General features: G+C 42.7%; 2 non-coding genes across 2 annotated transcripts; both read left to right on the top strand.

The window, feature by feature from the left end:
- Nucleotides 1–3306: 3306 nt before the first annotated feature.
- Nucleotides 3307–3420, top strand: LOC140287885 (U5 spliceosomal RNA). Its single transcript, XR_011911835.1, has one exon. It is a non-coding gene; the product is annotated as a U5 spliceosomal RNA (small nuclear RNA).
- A 308-nt stretch (nucleotides 3421–3728) lies between these two features.
- Nucleotides 3729–3912, top strand: LOC140287889 (U2 spliceosomal RNA). The gene has a single exon (XR_011911838.1). It is a non-coding gene; the product is annotated as a U2 spliceosomal RNA (small nuclear RNA).
- Nucleotides 3913–18536: the final 14624 nt, after the last annotated feature.

Below are 18536 nucleotides of genomic sequence, written 5' to 3'. Positions count from 1 at the left end.
AAAGCAGTTTTAACTTGGTTTGAGCAAAGCAATTCATTTTATAGCAAAATCCGAAATCGTGCAGAACTCATGAAAGCAGGCTTATACTCGGATTCCTGGAACTTTAGATTTGCTCTTTCTTTTACTGCAAAGTACAACGTTGTTTTTTTGTTTAAATATTTCTAGACATGGTAAATATGAAGGACAAATCAGTTTTAACATAGTTTGAGTGAAGTAATGCATTTTATAAGCAAAATCCCAAATCATGCAGAACTCACGAAATGCTTTTTCTCGCTTTTCACTGCTTTTTACAAACTTTGGTCGGACGTTCACACCTTCTTGCATCCGAACACCTCCGCTTCCGCTTTTGATGATGTATATTCGGGCATTCGAACCTTTTTTTACCCGCTTTTTACAAACCATTGTCAGACTTTCACACCTTCTTGCAGCCGAACACCACCTCTCCCGCTTTTGATGATGTATGGTCCAGTATTCTTACCTTTTCTAACACATTTTTCAGCAATTATGGTCGGACATTCACACCTACTCACAGCTGGACACCTCCGCTCCCGCTTTTGATCATACAATGTCGGGACATCGCTCCTTGTCTTACCAGCTTTTTACAAACTTTAGTCGAACATTCACACCTTCTTGCAGCTGAACACCTCCGCTCCCGCTTTTGATGATGTATAGTCGGGCTTTCGAGCCTTTTCTTACCCGGTTTTTACAAATTATGGTTGGACATTCAGACCTTGCAGCCGAACACCTCTGCTCTCTCTTTTGATCATACATTGTTGGGCATTCGCACCTTGTCTTACCCGCTTTTTAGAAACTATAGTCAGACATTCACACCTTGCAGCTGAACCTCCGCTCCCTGTTTTGATCATGTATGGTCTGGCAATACTACCTTTTCTTCCCCCGTTTGTGAGTAATTATGGCTGGACATTCACACCTACTTGCAGTCGAACAGCTCTGCTCCCGCTTTTGATTATGTTTGGTTGGATATTCGAACCTTTTCTTACCCGCTTTTTACAAACCATGGTTGGACTTTCACACCTTCTTGTAGCCGAACAACTCCGCTCCCGCTATTGATTGTGTACAGTCGGGTATTTTAACCTTTTCTTACCCGCTTTTTACAAACTATGGTTTGACATTCACAGCTTCTTGCAGCCGAACACTTCCGCTCTACCTTTTAGTGTTCTATGGGGTATTCACACCTTTTTTTTCACCGCATTTTATAGATTATGGTTGTAAATTCTCACCCACTCTTATCCGAAGACCTCTCCTCCTGCTTTGGTTAATATATAGTCGGGCATTCGAACCTTTTCTTACCCGCTTTTTACAAATTATGGTCGAACATTCACACCTACTTGCAGCCGAACACCTCCGCTCCCGCTTTTGATTGTGTATAGTCGGGCTTTCGAGCCTTTTCTTCCCCGGTTTTTACAAATTATGGTTGGACATTCAGACCTTGCAGCCGAAAACCTCCGCTCCCTCTTTTGATCATACATTGTCAGGCATTCGCACCTACTTGCAGCCGAATACTTCCGCTCCACCTTTTAGTGATGTATGGTTGGCATTTGCACCTTTTCTTACCCTTTCTTACCCTACTGATTGCTTAAGATTAAGTTGAAGGACAAAGCAGTCTTAACTTGGTTAGAGTTAAGGAATTCGTTTTATAGGAGAATCCGAATTCGTGCATAACTCGTAAAATAGAGCTTATTTTCGGATTCCTGAAGAATGAGTCTGGTTCTTTCTCATAATACAAAGTTTGTTGTTTATTGTTGAAACTTCATCAGAAGTGAAGAAATAAATGAATGCCTATCAACAAATGTGGGATCTAAACTCTAGTGCTTCCTCTAAAATAATTTCCTTTCTCAATTCAGAAATGTGTGTGTGTAAGTCACAACACCCGTGACACCAAAACGGCTTTCTTTTCTCTCTTTTCTCTACACTCTGCACTGTGAGCACACACACCAAATCAGAAAGGCTTTTTTCTCTCTTTTCTACATTATGGACTGTGGGGACACAAAACCGCTCTCTCTTTTTTTTTTTGATTGTGTGCCAGGGCGTTGTCTCACGTATTAGATTATGCTTACGATACGAATGGGTTTATCAGTCACATCAGAATCCATACATACTGATCCTCCCGTAATAAAATGGTCGGATCTTATCAAACACACTTTGTTTCTTGTGACAATCAAGTCAGCGAAACAGTGTATACACGTCAAGACACTGAATCAAGTTTGCCACAAGAACTCATAAGTTTGGCAGTATTGCTCTGCCGTCAGCAATCATACACCCATTTTATTTTCGTGAGACATGTGCAGGCACCTGTTCATCTACTGTTCTATCACTATGAATTAGTTTATCTATTATCAATAAGGATACTTCTACAACTACTATCAAAGTATGTCCAGACTTCTTATGTTGTCAGTTGCTATATATGAATAAGTGGGTAGCTACTGACAAGCATTAAGCATGTCACACAGCCCAAACATATAACATTTCAGGACACACCACACAGTTAACAACCACAGTGAAGTGTCAAAGCCCAAACATGTAACATTCAACAGGACACTTACACAACACATTCAAATAAAACAGTCAGACAACATACAAGAACATATACCCCAGCCGGCATTGCTCTCTGCCTATTTTCCTACAGCTCACTATGTGTGCGCACACCTTTATTCACAAACTCTTCAACTTATACTCTTTTACCAAAGCTGCTACAGCTCGATTGGCCGAATACCCTTAGATCCTATTTCGGTGAATTTGACATCTGCCTTACATGTAACAGATTAGCGGTTTAGCAGTTTTAATTTAGTTTGAGTGAAGGAATTCATTTTATAGCAAAATCCGAAATCGTGAAGAACTCATGAAAGTAAGCTTATTCTCGGATTCCTGAAACTTTAGATTTGCTCTTTCTTTTACTGCAAAGTACAACGTTGTTTTTTTTTTTGTTTAAATCTTTCTAGACATGGTAAATATGAAGGACAAAGCAGTTTTAACATAGTTTGAGTGAAGGAATTCATTTTATAGATAAAATCCCAAGAGTCTGCTGAGAAAGAGAGTGAATGCGAAGTAGACTTTAACACGGCTCTGGGAGCGAGCCGAGTGTGGGCTAACCGGGAGAATTGCTTGAAAGAAACGCGACACCGAATGAGCGGTCAGAACAAAGCCTCAATACGGTGTTCCCGTGGTGTTTTTGTTGCTGCCTTGTCGATTGCACAGGGGCAAGCGTTTCAACCAAGCAACGCTCACCATGGGGAAGGTGGCTATGGCAACTAGCCTGATGCCCTGCTCCCGCAGTGACGGATAATCGTACTCTGGTTTCTCTTCATAACATACAAGTCTTTCGCCTTTTACTAAAGACTTTCGTGGAGAGCAGCACTAATGAGTTGTTTCTATTTTTGGCAGGCTTTACCTTTGCGGGTGAAGCCCTTTCTGTCTGTGCAAAAGAAATCTTCTTACTGTGCAGAGTGACTTCTCTGAGTAGAGTCGCCTTACTTGTTGCGATTGTGCCGATGTTCGAAGCTGGAGTGCAAAGTTGTTGCTTGAATGGTGCTTGCTGGAGCATGCGGGAGTGCAAAGTTTTACCATTTAAAAGGGCTGAAGAGTGCTCAGTGCAGCGGGTGGGCGGAGGTGCAACGTGACACTCTGGCCACCTATGGCCATAAAAAGAACACTGCTACAAGTGCGCATTGTGCCAGCAAGGGCCCTCGGACCTGAAACAGTGGACAGTTATCGCTTCTCGGCCTTTTGGCTAAGATCAAGTGTAGTATCTGTTCTTATCAGTTTAATATGTCCTCTATACGAGGACTACATATTAAATGGATTTTTAAGAATAGGAGTTGAAAAAGAAGCTTGCTCCGTTCACTCCAAGCATCGACCCAGTACTGCAGTGCCGCTGGGAACGGTGCGCTCTTCTCTGCTCTTGTGAAAAAGCAAACAGCGGTGCAGGATGGAAGTTTCAGGGAGCCCAAGATGAAACTTTCTTTTAATCTGCTGAGAAAAGAGAGTGAATGCGAAGTAGACTTTAACACAGCTCTGGGAGCGAGCTGAGTGTGGGCTAACCGGGAGAATTGCTTGAAAGAAACGCGACACCGAATGAGTGGTCAGAACAAAGCCTCAATACGGTGTTCCCGTGGTGTTTGTGGCTGCCTTGTCTTTTGCACAGAGTAAAAGACAAGGCAGCCATCGAATAGGGCCCGATTGTTCCTACTTGGTCAGCCGAGGAGCAAGGGGGGGGAGCAAGCGTCTCAACCAAGCAAATCTCACCAAGTAGGAACAATCGGGCCCTATTCGATGGCTGCAACACCTGAAAGAGATATTGATGCGAGACCCGATCAAAAGCTTTTTCAAAGTCTAAATTTAAGATGACAAGCCGGGTGTTTCTGTCTCTAGCGTAATCAATGATGTCTCGAATCAGTACGAGGCTGTCGGTGAGTTGTCTCTCTGAGATGGCACAAGCCTGGTCTGGGTGAATTACCTCCTCTAAAACAGAGGACATCCGTGTCGTTAAAACCTTGCTAAAAAGTTTACAGTCAAAGTTTAAAAGTGTGATGGGCCTCCAATTCTTTAGGTCAGTCTTATCATTTTTATCAGAAGTGATGAAATAAATGAATGCCTATCAACAAATGTGGGATCTAAACTCTAGTGCTTTCTCTAAAATAATTTCCTTTCTCAATTTAGAAATGTGTTAGAAAAGTTAAAAATGCCGGTCCATACATAATCAAAATCGGGAGAGGTGGTGTTCAGCTGCAAGAAGGTCTAAATGTCCATCAATAATTGCTAGAAAACATGAAAGAAAACTTTCGAAAATCAAACCACACATGATCATAAGTGGGAGAGGAGGTGTTCAGCTGCAAGAAGGTGTGAATGTCCACCCATAATACCTGAAAAATGGGTAAAAAAAAGGTGCGAATGCCAAACCATACATCATCAAAAGCAGGAGTGCATGTGTTCGGCTACAAGAAGGTGTGAACGTCCAACCAAAGTTTGTAAAAAGCAGTTAAGAAAAGGTTCGAATATCCAACCATACATAATCAAAAGCGGGAGCAGAGCTGTTCGACTGCAAGTAGGTGTGAATGTCAGATCATAATTTGCAAAAAGCTGATGAGAAAGGGTGAGAATGCCCGACTATACACCATCAAATGCGGGAGCGGAGTTGTTCGGCTGTGAGTAGGTGTGAATCTCCGACCATAATTGCTGAAAAATGTGTTAGAAAAGGTAAGAATGCCGGTCCATACATCATCAAAAGCGAGAGAGGTTGTGTTCGGCTGCAAGTAGGTGTGAATGTCCAGCCATAATTACTCACAAACGGGTAAGAAAAGGTACTATTACCAGACCATATATGATAAAAACAGGGAGCGGAGGTGGTTCAGCTGCAAGAAGGTTTGAATGTCCGACTAAAGTTCAAATATATTAACAAAAGCGGGAGGAGAGGTCTTCGGATGAGAGTGGTTGAAAATTTCCAACCATAATGTATAAAATGCGGTGAAAAAAAGGTGTGATAGAACACTAAAAGGTGGAGCGGAAGTGTTCGGCTGCAAGAAGGTGTGAATGTCCGACTATATTTGGTGAAAAGCAGGTGAAGCAAGGTCTGAATGCCCAACCTTACATCATCAAAAGCGAGATCAGAGGTGTTTGGCTACAAGAAGGCCATAGTTTGCCAAAAGCGGGTAAGGTGCGAATGTCCGACTAAATATCAACAAAATTTGGGGCGGAGGTCATCGGATGCAAGTGGGTGTGAATGTCCGACTATATTTGGTGAAAAGCAGGTGAAGCAAGGTCTGAATGCCCAACATTACATCATCAAAAGCGAGATCAGAGGTGTTTGGCTGCAAGAAGGCCATAGTTTGCCAAAAGCGGGTAAGGTGCGAATGACCGACTAAATATCAACAAAAGTGGGGGCGGAGGTCTTCGGATGCAAGTGGGTGTGAATATCCCACCATACAAGTATGGTGGAGAGGAAGCTGTGAATGGCCGACCATAGTAAAAGGCGGGTGAGAGAAGGTGCGAATGTCAAACCATACATAATCAAAACAGGGAGCGGAGGTGTTCTGCTGTAAGAAGGTGTGAATGTCCAATCATAGTTGGTAAAAAGCGGGTAAGAAAAGGTTAAAATACCCGACTGTACACAATCAATAGCGGGAGCGGAGTTGTTCGGCTACTAAAAGGTGTGAAAGTCCGACCATGGTTTGTAAAAAGCGGGTAAGAAAAGGTGCGAATGCCTGACAATGTATGATCAAAAGAGGGAGTGGAGGTTTTCGGCTGCAAGAAGGTCTGAATGTCCAACCATAATTTGTAAAAACCGGGGAAGAAAAGGCTCGAAAGCCCGACTATACACCATCAAAAGTGGGAGCGGAGGTGTTCAGCTGCAAGACGGTCTGAATGTCCATCAATAATTGCTAGAAAACATGAAAGAAAATTATCGAATATCAAACCTTACATGATCATAAGCGGGAGAGGAGGTGTTCGGCTGCAAGAAGGTGTGAATGTCTACCCATAATTACTGAAAAATGGGTAAGAAAAGGTGCGAATGCCTAACCATACATCATCAAAAGAGGGAGCGGAGGTGTTCCGCTGTAAGACGGTGTGAATGTCCGACCATAGATGGTAAAAAGCGAGTAAGAAAAGGTTAAATTACCCGACTGTACACAATCAAAAGAGGGAGTGGAGTTGTTCAGCTGCAAGAAGGTGTGAATGTCTACCCATAATTACTGAAAAATGGGTAAGAAAAGGTGCGAATGCCTAACCATACATAATCAAAAGAGGGAGCGGAGGTGTTCCGCTGTAAGACGGTGTGAATGTCCGACCATAGATGGTAAAAAGCGGGTAAGAAAAGGTTAAATTACCCGACTGTACACAATCAAAAGAGGGAGTGGAGTTGTTCAGCTAAGAGAAGGTGTGAAAGTCCGACCTTGGTTTGTAAAAAGCGGGTAAGAAAAGGTTCGTATGCCCGAATATACACCATCAAAAGCGGAAGCGGAGGTGTTCGGCTGCAAGATATTGTGAACGTCCGACCAAAGTTTGTAAAAAGCAGTTAAGAAAAGGTTCGAATATGTAACCAAACATAATCAAAAGCGGGAGCAGAGCTGTTCGACTGGAAGTAGGTGTGAATGTCAGATCATAATTTGCAAAAAGCTGATGAGAAAGGGTGAGAATGCCCGACTATACACCATCAAATGCGGTAGCGGAGTTGTTCGGCTGTGAGTAGGTGTGAATCTCCAACCATATTTGCTGAAAAATGTGTTAGAAAAGGTAAAAATGCCGGTCCATACATCATCAAAATCGGGAGAGGTGGTGTTCAGCTGCAAGAAGGTCTAAATGTCCATCAATAATTGCTAGAAAACATGAAAGAAAATTTTCGAAAATCAAACCACACATGATCATAAGTGGGAGAGGAGGTGTTCAGCTGCAAGAAGGTGTGAATGTCCACCCATAAAACCTGAAAAATGGGTAAAAAAAAGGTGCGAATGCCAAACCATACATCATCAAAAGCAGGAGTGCATGTGTTCGGCTACAAGAAGGTGTGAACGTCCAACCAAAGTTTGTAAAAAGCAGTTAAGAAAAGGTTCGAATATCCAACCATACATAATCAAAAGCGGGAGCAGAGCTGTTCGACTGCAAGTAGGTGTGAATGTCAGATCATAATTTGCAAAAAGCTGATGAGAAAGGGTGAGAATGCCCGACTATACACCATCAAATGCGGTAGCGGAGTTGTTCGGCTGTGAGTAGGTGTGAATCTCCAACCATAATTGCTGAAAAATGTGTTAGAAAAGGTAAAAATGCCGGTCCATACATAATCAAAATCGGGAGAGGTGGTGTTCAGCTGCAAGGTCTAAATGTCCATCAATAATTGCTAGAAAACATGAAAGAAAATTTTCGAAAATCAAACCACACATGATCATAAGTGGGAGAGGTGTTCAGCTGCAAGAAGGTGTGAATGTCCACCCATAATACCTGAAAAATGGGTAAAAAAAAAGGTGCGAATGCCCAACCATACATCATCAAAAGCAGGAGTGCATGTGTTCGGCCACAAGAAGGTGTGAACGTCCAACCAAAGTTTGTAAAAAGCAGTTAAGAAAAGGTTCGAATATCCAACCATACATAATCAAAAGCGGGAGCAGAGCTGTTCGACTGCAAGTAGGTGTGAATGTCAGATCATAATTTGGAAAAAGCTGATGAGAAAGGGTGAGAATGCCCGACTATACACCATCAAATGCGGGAGCGGAGTTGTTCGGCTGTGAGTAGGTGTGAATCTCCGACCATAATTGCTGAAAAATGTGTTAGAAAAGGTAAGAACGCCGGTCTATACATCATCAAAAGCGAGAGAGGTTGTGTTCGGCTGCAAGTAGGTGTGAATGTCCAGCCATAATTACTCACAAACGGGTAAGAAAAGGTAGTATTGCCAGACCATAAATGATCAAAACAGGGAGCGGAGGTGGTTCAGCTGCAAGAAGGTTTGAATGTCCGACTAAAGTTCAAATATATTAACAAAAGCGGGAGGAGAGGTCTTCGGATGAGAGTGGTTGAAAATTTCCAACCATAATGTATAAAATGCGGTGAAAAAAAGGTGTGATAGAACACTAAAAGGTGGAGCGGAAGTGTTCGGCTGCAAGAAGGTGTGAATGTCCGACTATATTTGGTGAAAAGCAGGTGAAGCAAGGTCTGAATGCCCAACCTTACATCATCAAAAGCGAGATCAGAGGTGTTTGGCTGCAAGAAGGCCATAGTTTGCCAAAAGCGGGTAAGGTGCGAATGACTGACTAAATATCAACAAAAGTGGGGGCGGAGGTCTTCGGATGCAAGTGGGTGTGAATATCCCACCATACAAGTATGGTGGAGAGGAAGCTGTGAATGGCCGACCATAGTAAAAGGCGGGTGAGAGAAGGTGCGAATGTCAAACCATACATAATCAAAACAGGGAGCGGAGGTGTTCTGCTGTAAGAAGGTGTGAATGTCCAACCATAGTTGGTAAAAAGCGGGTAAGAAAAGGTTAAAATACCCGACTGTACACAATCAATAGCGGGAGCGGAGTTGTTCGGCTACTAAAAGGTGTGAAAGTCCGACCATGGTTTGTAAAAAGCGGGTAAGAAAAGGTGCGAATGCCAGACAATGTATGATCAAAAGAGGGAGTGGAGGTTTTCGGCTGCAAGAAGGTCTGAATGTCCAACCATAATTTGTAAAAACCGGGGAAGAAAAGGCTCGAAAGCCCGACTATACACCATCAAAAGTGGGAGCGGAGGTGTTCAGCTGCAAGACGGTCTGAATGTCCATCAATAATTGCTAGAAAACATGAAAGAAAATTTTCGAATATCAAACTGCACATGATCATAAGCGGGAGAGGAGGTGTTCAGCTGCAAGAAGGTGTGAATGTCTACCCATAATTACTGAAAAATGGGTAAGAAAAGGTGCGAATGCCTAACCATACATCATCAAAAGAGGGAGCGGAGGTGTTCCGCTGTAAGACGGTGTGAATGTCCGACCATAGATGGTAAAAAGCGGGTAAGAAAAGGTTAAATTACCCGACTGTACACAATCAAAAGAGGGAGTGGAGTTGTTCAGCTAAGAGAAGGTGTGAAAGTCCGACCTTGGTTTGTAAAAAGCGGGTAAGAAAAGGTTCGTATGCCCGAATATACACCATCAAAAGCGGAAGCGGAGGTGTTCGGCTGCAAGATATTGTGAACGTCCGACCAAAGTTTGTAAAAAGCAGTTAAGAAAAGGTTAGAATATCTAACCAAACATAATCAAAAGCGGGAGCAGAGCTGTTCGACTGCAAGTAGGTGTGAATGTCAGATCATAATTTGCAAAAAGCTGATGAGAAAGGGTGAGAATGCCCGACTATACACCATCAAATGCGGGAGTGCATGTGTTCGGCTACAAGAAGGTGTGAACGTCCAACCAAAGTTTGTAAAAAGCAGTTAAGAAAAGGTTCGAATATCCAACCATACATAATCAAAAGCGGGAGCAGAGCTGTTCGACTGCAAGTAGGTGTGAATGTCAGATCATAATTTGCAAAAAGCTGATGAGAAAGGGTGAGAATGCCCGACTATACACCATCAAATGCGGGAGTGCATGTGTTCGGCTGCAAGACGGTGTGAACGTCCGACCAAAGTTTGTAAAAAGCATTAAAAAAATGTTCGAATATCCAACCAAACATAATGAAAAGCGGGAGCAGAGCTGTTCGACTGCAAGTAGGTGTGAATATCAGATCATAATTTGCAAAAAGCTGATGAGAAAGGGTGAGAATGCCCGACTATACACTATCAAATGTGGTAGCGGAGGTGTTCGTCTGTGAGTAGGTGTGAATGTCCGACCATAATTGCTGAAAAATGTGTTAGAAAAGGTAAGAATGCCGGACCATATATCATCAAAAGCGGGAGAGGTTGTGTTCGGCTGCAAGAAGGTGTGAATGTCCAGCCATAATTACTCACAAACGGGTAAGAAAAGGTACTATTGCCAGACCATAAATGATCAAAACAGGGAGCGGAGGTGGTTCAGCTGCAAGAAGGTTTGAATGTCCGACTAAAGTTTGTAAAAAGCGGGTAAGACAAGGTGTGAATGCCCAACAATGTATGATCAAAAGAGGAGCGGAGGTTTTCGGCTGCAAGAAGGTCTGAATATCCACCCATAATTACTGAAAAATGGGTAAGAAAAGGTGCGAAAGCCCAACCGCACATGATCATAAGTGGATGAGAAGGTGTTCGACTGCAAGTAGGTGTGAATGTAAAATCATAATTTGTAAAAAGCGGGTAAGAAAAGGTAAGAATGCCCAACCATAAATTATCAAAAGCGGCAGCAGAGTTTCGGCTGGTATTTATCAATGTCTAGATAGATTTCAACAAAAAACAACGTTGTACTTTGCAGTAAAAGAAAGTGCAAATCAAAAGTTTTAGGAATCCGAGAATAAGCTTATTTTCATGAGTTCTGCACGATTTCGGATTTTATGTATAAAATGAATTTCTTCACGCAAACTAAGTTAACACTGCTTTGTCCTTCATATGTACCCATTTCTACATATATTTCAAGCATAAACTTCCTCATACTACCCTGAATGAGAAAGAACCACACTTGTGATTAAGCCATACGCCCCTTTTCATGAGTTCTGCACGATTTCGGATTTTATGTATAAAATGAATTCATTCACTCAAACCAAGTTAAAACTGCTTTTTCCTTCATATTTATCAATGTCTAGATCGACTTCAACAAAGAACAACATTGTATTTTGCAGTAGAAGAAAGAGCAACACTGAAGGATCAGGAATCCGAGGATAAGCTTATTTTCTTTTGGGCAAGTGGGAACTGCTTTGTCCTTCATATTTATCAATGTGTAGATGGATTTCAACTTCTTCTACTGCAAAGTCCAATGTTTTTCTTTGTTGAAGTCGATCTAGACATTGATGAATATGGAAGGACAAAGCAGTTTTAACTTGGTTTGAGCAAAGCAATTCATTTTATAGCAAAATCCGAAATCGTGCAGAACTCATGAAAGCAGGCTTATACTCGGATTCCTGGAACTTTAGATTTGCTCTTTCTTTTACTGCAAAGTACAACGTTGTTTTTTTGTTTAAATATTTCTAGACATGGTAAATATGAAGGACAAATCAGTTTTAACATAGTTTGAGTGAAGTAATGCATTTTATAAGCAAAATCCCAAATCATGCAGAACTCACGAAATGCTTTTTCTCGCTTTTCACTGCTTTTTACAAACTTTGGTCGGACGTTCACACCTTCTTGCATCCGAACACCTACGCTTCCGCTTTTGATGATGTATATTCGGGCATTCGAACCTTTTTTTACCCGCTTTTTACAAACCATTGTCAGACTTTCACACCTTCTTGCAGCCGAACACCACCTCTCCCGCTTTTGATGATGTATGGTCCAGTATTCTTACCTTTTCTAACACATTTTTCAGCAATTATGGTCGGACATTCACACCTACTCACAGCTGGACACCTCCGCTCCCGCTTTTGATCATACAATGTCGGGACATCGCTCCTTGTCTTACCAGCTTTTTACAAACTTTAGTCGAACATTCACACCTTCTTGCAGCTGAACACCTCCGCTCCCGCTTTTGATGATGTATAGTCGGGCTTTCGAGCCTTTTCTTACCCGGTTTTTACAAATTATGGTTGGACATTCAGACCTTGCAGCCGAACACCTCTGCTCTCTCTTTTGATCATACATTGTTGGGCATTCGCACCTTTTCTTACCCGCTTTTTAGAAACTATAGTCAGACATTCACACCTTGCAGCTGAACCTCCGCTCCCTGTTTTGATCATGTATGGTCTGGCAATACTAGCTTTTCTTCCCCCGTTTGTGAGTAATTATGGCTGGACATTCACACCTACTTGCAGTCGAACAGCTCTGCTCCCGCTTTTGATTATGTTTGGTTGGATATTCGAACCTTTTCTTACCCGCTTTTTACAAACCATGGTCGGACTTTCACACCTTCTTGTAGCCGAACAACTCCGCTCCCGCTATTGATTGTGTACAGTCGGGTATTTTAACCTTTTCTTACCCGCTTTTTACCAACTATGGTCGGACATTCACACCGTCTTACAGCGGAACACCTCCGCTCCCGCTTTTTATGGTGTATAGTCGGGCATTCGAACCTTTTCTTACCCGCTATTTACAAACTATGGTAGGACATTCAAACCTTCGTGTATCCGAAAACCTCCGCTCTCTCTTTTGATCATACATTGTCGGACATTCGCACCTTTTCTTACCCGCTTTTACAAACCATGGTCGGACTGTAACACCTTCTTGTAGCCGAACACATCCGCTCCCGCTATTGATTGTGTACAGTCGGGTATTTTAACCTTTTCTTACCCGCTTTTTACCAAGTATGGTCGGACATTCACACCTTCTTGCAGCCGAACACTTCCGCTCCACCTTGTAGTGGTCTATCACACCTTTTTTTTCACCGCATTTTATACATTATGGTTGGAAATTTTCAACCACTTTCATCCGAAGACCTCTTCTCCCGCTTTTGTTAATATATTTGAACTTTAGTTTGACATTCAAACCTTCTTGCAGCTTAACCACCTCCGCTCCCTGTTTTGATCATATATGGTCTGGCAATACTACCTTTTCTTACCCGTTTGTGAGTAATTATGGCTGGACATTCACACCTACTTGCAGCCGAACACAACCTCTCTCGCTTTAGATGATGTATGGAACGGCATTTTTACCTTTTCTAACACATTTTTCAGCAATTATGGTCGGAGATTCACACCTACTCACAGCCGAACAACTCCGCTCCCACATTTGATGATGTATAGTCGGGCATTCTCACCCTTTCTCATCAGCTTTTTGCAAATTATGATCTGACATTCACACCTACTTGCAGTCGAACAGCTCTGCTCCCGCTTTTGATTATGTTTGGTTGGATATTTGAACCTTTTCTTAACTTCTTTTTACATATTTTGGTTGGACGTTCACACCTTCTTGTAGCCGAACACTTCCACTCCTGCTTTTGATGATGTATGGTTGGGCATTCACACCTTTTTTTTGCCCATTTTTCAGGAATTATGGGTGGATATTCACACCTTGCAGCTGAACACCTCCTATCACACTTATGATCATGTGCGGTTTGATTTTCGAAAAGTTTCTTTCATGTTTTCTAGCAATTATTGATGGACATGTAGACCTTCTTGCAGCTGAACACCTCCGCTCCCGCTTTTGATCATACATTGTCAGGCATTCGCACCTTGTCTTACCCACTTTTTACAAACTTTAGTCGAACAGTCACACCTTTTTGCAGCCGAACACCACCTCTACCGCTTTTGATGATGTATGGTCCAGCATTCTTACCTTTTCTAACACATTCTTCAGCAATTATGGTCGGACATTCACACCTACTCAGAGCCGAACACCTCCGCTCCCGCATTTGATGGTCTATAGTCGGGCGTTCTACAGCGGAAAAGACTCATTCTTATGTTTGGTTAGATATTCGAACCTTTTCTTAACTGCTTTTTACAAACTTTGGTCGGACGTTCACAATATCTTGCAGCCGAACACCTCCGCTTCCGCTTTTGATGGTGTATATTCGGGCATACGAACCTTTTCTTACCCGCTTTTTACAAACCAAGGTCGGACTTTCACACCTTCTCTTAGCTGAACAACTCCGCTCCCTCTTTTGATTGTGTACAGTCGGGTAATTTAACCTTTTCTTACCCGCTTTTTACCATCTATGGTCGGACATTCACACCGTCTTACAGCGGAACACCTCCGCTCCCTCTTTTGATGATGTATGGTTAGGCATTCGCACCTTTTCTTACTTATTTTTCAGTAATTATGGGTAGACATTCACACCTTCTTGCAGCTGAACACCTCCTCTCCTGCTTATGATCATGTGCAGTTTGATATTCGAAAATTTTCTTTCATGTTTTCTAGCAATTATTGATGGACATTCAGACCGTCTTGAAGCTGAACACCTCCGCTCCCACTTTTGATGGTGTATAGTCGGGCTTTCGAGCCTTTTCTTCCCCGGTTTTTACAAATTATGGTTGGACATTCAGACCTTCTTGCAGCCGAAAACCTCCACTCCCTCTTTTGATCATACATTGTCGGGCATTCGCACCTTTTCTTACCCGCTTTTTACAAACCATGGTCGGACTTTCACACCTTCTTGTAGCCGAACAACTCCTCTCCCGCTATTGATTGTGTACAGTCGGGTATTTTAACCTTTTCTTACTCGCTTTTTACCAACTATTGTTGGACATTCACACCTTCTTACAGCGGAATACCTCCGCTCCCTCTTTTGATGGTGTATGTTCGGGCATTCGAACCTTTTCTTACCCGCTTTTTACAAACTAAGGTCAGACATTCAAACCTTCTTGTAGCCGAACACATCCACTCCTGCTTTTGATGATGGGTATTCAAACCTACTTGTTGCCCGCTTTTAATTAATTATGGGTGGACATACACACCTTGTCGCAGCCAAACACCTCCGCTCCCTGTTTTGATCATGTATGATTGGACATTCGCACATTTTCTCACCCGCTTTTTACTATGGTCGGCCATTCACAGCTTCCTCTCCACCATACTTGTATGGTGGGATATTCACACCCACTTGCATCCGAAGACCTCCGCCCCCACTTTTGTTGATATTTAGTCGGTCATTCGCAGCTTACCCGCTTTTGGCAAACTATGGCCTTCTTGCAGCCAAACACCTCTGATCTCGTTTTTGATGATGTAAGGTTGGGCATTCAGACCTTGCTTCACCTGCTTTTCACCAAATATAGTCGAACAGTCACACCTTCTTGCAGCCGAACACTTCTGCTCCACCTTTTAGTGTTCTATGGGGTATTCACACCTTTTTTTTCACCGCATTTTATTGATTATGGTTGGAAATTCTCACCCACTCTTATCCGAAGACCTCTCCTCCTGCTTTTGTTAATATATAGTCGGGCATTCAAACCTTTTCTTACCCGCTTTTTACAAATTATGGTCGAACATTCACACCTACTTGCAGCCGAACACCTCCGCTCCCGCTTTTGATGGTGTATAGTCGGGCTTTCTAGCCTTTTCTTCACCGGTTTTTACAAATTATGGTTGTACATTCAGACCTTGCAGCCGAAAACCTCCGCTCCCTCATTTGATCATACATTGTCAGGCATTCGCACCTTGTCTTACCCGCTTTTTATAAACTTTAGTCAGACATTCAAAACTTGTAGCTGAACCACCTCCGCTCCCTGTTTTGATAATGTATGGTCTGGCAATACTACCTTTTCTTACCGGTTTGTGAGTAATTATGGCTGGACATTCACACCTACTTGCAGCCGAACACCACTTTTCCCGCTTTTGATGATGTATGGTCCGGCATTCTAGTCTTTTCTAACACATTTTTCAGCAATTATGGTTTGACATTCACACCTACTCACAGCCGAACACTTCCGCTCCCGCATTTGATGGTGTATAGTCGGGCATTCTCACCCTTTCTCATCATCTTTTTGCAAATTATGATCTGACATTCACACCTACTTGCAGTCGAACAGCTCTGCTCCCGCTTTTGATTATGTTTGGTTGGATATTCGAAACTTTTCTTCACTGCTTTTTACAAACTTTGGTTGGACGTTCACACCTTCTTGCAGCCGAACACCTCCGCTTCCGCTTTTGATGGTATATATTCGGGCATTCGAACCTTTTCTTACCCGCTTTTTACAAACCATGGTCGGACTTTCACACCTTCTTGTAGCCGAACAACTCCGCTCCCTCTTTTGATGGTGTATGTTCGGGCATTCGAACCTTTTTTTACCCGCATTTTACGAACTATGGTCGGACATTCAAACCTTCTTTTAGCCGAACACATCCACTCCTGCTTTTGATGATGTATGGTTGAGCATTCGCACCTTTTCTTACCCATTTTTTACAAACTATGGTCGGACATTCACACCTTCTTGCAGCTGAACACCTCCTCTCCCGCTTATGATGATGTGTGGTTTGATATTCGAAAATTTTCTTTCATGTTTTCTAGCAATTATTGATGGACATTCAGACCTTCTTGCAGCTGAACACCTCCGCTCCCGATTTTGATGATGTATAGTCGGGCTTTCGAGCCTTTTCTTCCCCGGTTTTTACAAAATTATATTTGGACATTCAGACCTTCTTGCAGCCGAAAACCTCCGCTCCCTCTTTTGATCATACATTGTCGGGCATTCGCACCTTCTCTTACCCGCTTTTTACAAATCAGGGTTGAACTTTCACACCTTTTAGTAGCCGAACAACTCCGCTCCGGCTATTGATTGTGTACAGTCGGGTATTTTCACCTTTTCTTACCCGCTTTTTACCAACTATGGTCAGACATTCACACCTTCTTACAATGGAACACCTCCGCTCCCGCTTTTTATGGTGTATGTTCGGGCATTCAAACCTTTTCTTACCCGCTTTTTACAAACTATGGTCGGACATTAAAACCTTCTTGTAGCCGAACACATCCACTCCTGCTTTTGATTATGTATGGTTGGGCATTCGTACCTTTTCTTACCCATTTTGCAGTAATTATGGGTGGACATTCACACCTTTTTGCATTTTAACACCTCCTCTCCCGCTTATGATCATGTGCGGTTTGATATTCGAAAATTCTCTTCCATGTTTTCTAGCAATTATTGATGGACATTCAGACCTTCTTGCAGCTGAACACCTCCGCTCCAGCTGTTGATGGTGTATAGTCGGGCTTTCGAGCCTTTTCTTCCCCGATTTTTACAAATTATGGATGGACATTCAGACCTTCTTTCAGCCGAAAACCTCCGCTCCCTCTTTTGATCATACATTGTCGGGCATTCGCACCTTTTCTTACCCGCTTTTTACAATTCTTGGTCGGACTTTCACACCTTTTAGTAGCGGAACAACTCTGCTCCCGCTATTGATTGTGTACAATAGGGTATTTTAACCTTTTCTTACCTGCTTTTTGCCAATTATGGTTGGACATTCACACCTTCTTACAGCGGAACACCTCCGCTCCCTCCTTTGATGGTGTATGTTCGGGCATTCGAACCTTTTCTTACCCGCTTTTTACAAACTATGGTCAGACATTCAAACCTTCTTGTAGCCGAACACATCCACTCCTGCTTTTGATGATGGGTATTCAAACCTACTTGTTGCCCGCTTTTCATTAATTATGGGTGGACATACACACCTTGTCGCAGCCAAACACCTCCGCTCCCTGTTAGGATCATGTATGGTTGGGCATTCGTACCTTTTCTTACCCATTTTGCAGTAATTATGGGTGGACATTCACACCTTCTTGCATTTGAACACCTCCTCTCCCGCTTATGATCATGTGCGGTTTGATATTCGAAAATTCTCTTCCATGTTTTCTAGCAATTATTGATGGACATTCAGACCTTCTTGCAGCTGAACACCTCCGCTCCAGCTGTTGATGGTGTATAGTCGGGTTTTCGAGCCTTTTCTTCCCAGATTTTTACAAAATATGAATGGACATTCAGACCTTGTTTCAGCCGAAAACCTCCGCTCCCTCTTTTGATCATACATTGTCGGGCATTCGCACCTTTTCTTACCCGCTTTTTACAATTCTTGGTCGGACTTTCACACCTTTTAGTAGCGGAACAACTCTGCTCCCGCTATTGATTGTGTACAATCGGGTATTTTAACCTTTTCTTACCTGCTTTTTGCCAATTATGGTTGGACATTCACACCTTCTTACAGCGGAACACCTCCGCTCCCTCCTTTGATGGTGTATGTTCGGGCATTCGAACCTTTTCTTACCCGCTTTTTACAAACTATGGTCAGACATTCAAACCTTCTTGTAGCCGAACACATCCACTCCTGCTTTTGATGATGGGTATTCAAACCTACTTGTTGCCCGCTTTTCATTAATTATGGGTGGACATACACACCTTGTCGCAGCCAAACACCTCCGCTCCCTGTTAGGATCATGTATGGTTGGGCATTCGTTCCTTTTCTTACCCATTTTGCAGTAATTATGGGTGGACATTCACACCTTCTTGCATTTGAACACCTCCTCTCCCGCTTATGATCATGTGCGGTTTGATATTCGAAAATTCTCTTCCATGTTTTCTA

This window comes from Leuresthes tenuis, unplaced genomic scaffold (genome assembly GCF_036924035.1).
Source record: "Leuresthes tenuis unplaced genomic scaffold, fLeuTen1.0.hap1 SCAF_167, whole genome shotgun sequence".
Taxonomy (NCBI): domain Eukaryota; kingdom Metazoa; phylum Chordata; class Actinopteri; order Atheriniformes; family Atherinopsidae; genus Leuresthes; species Leuresthes tenuis.
The sequence above is the reverse complement of the archived record's forward strand: the minus strand, read 5'-3'. Positions and strand labels throughout refer to the sequence as shown.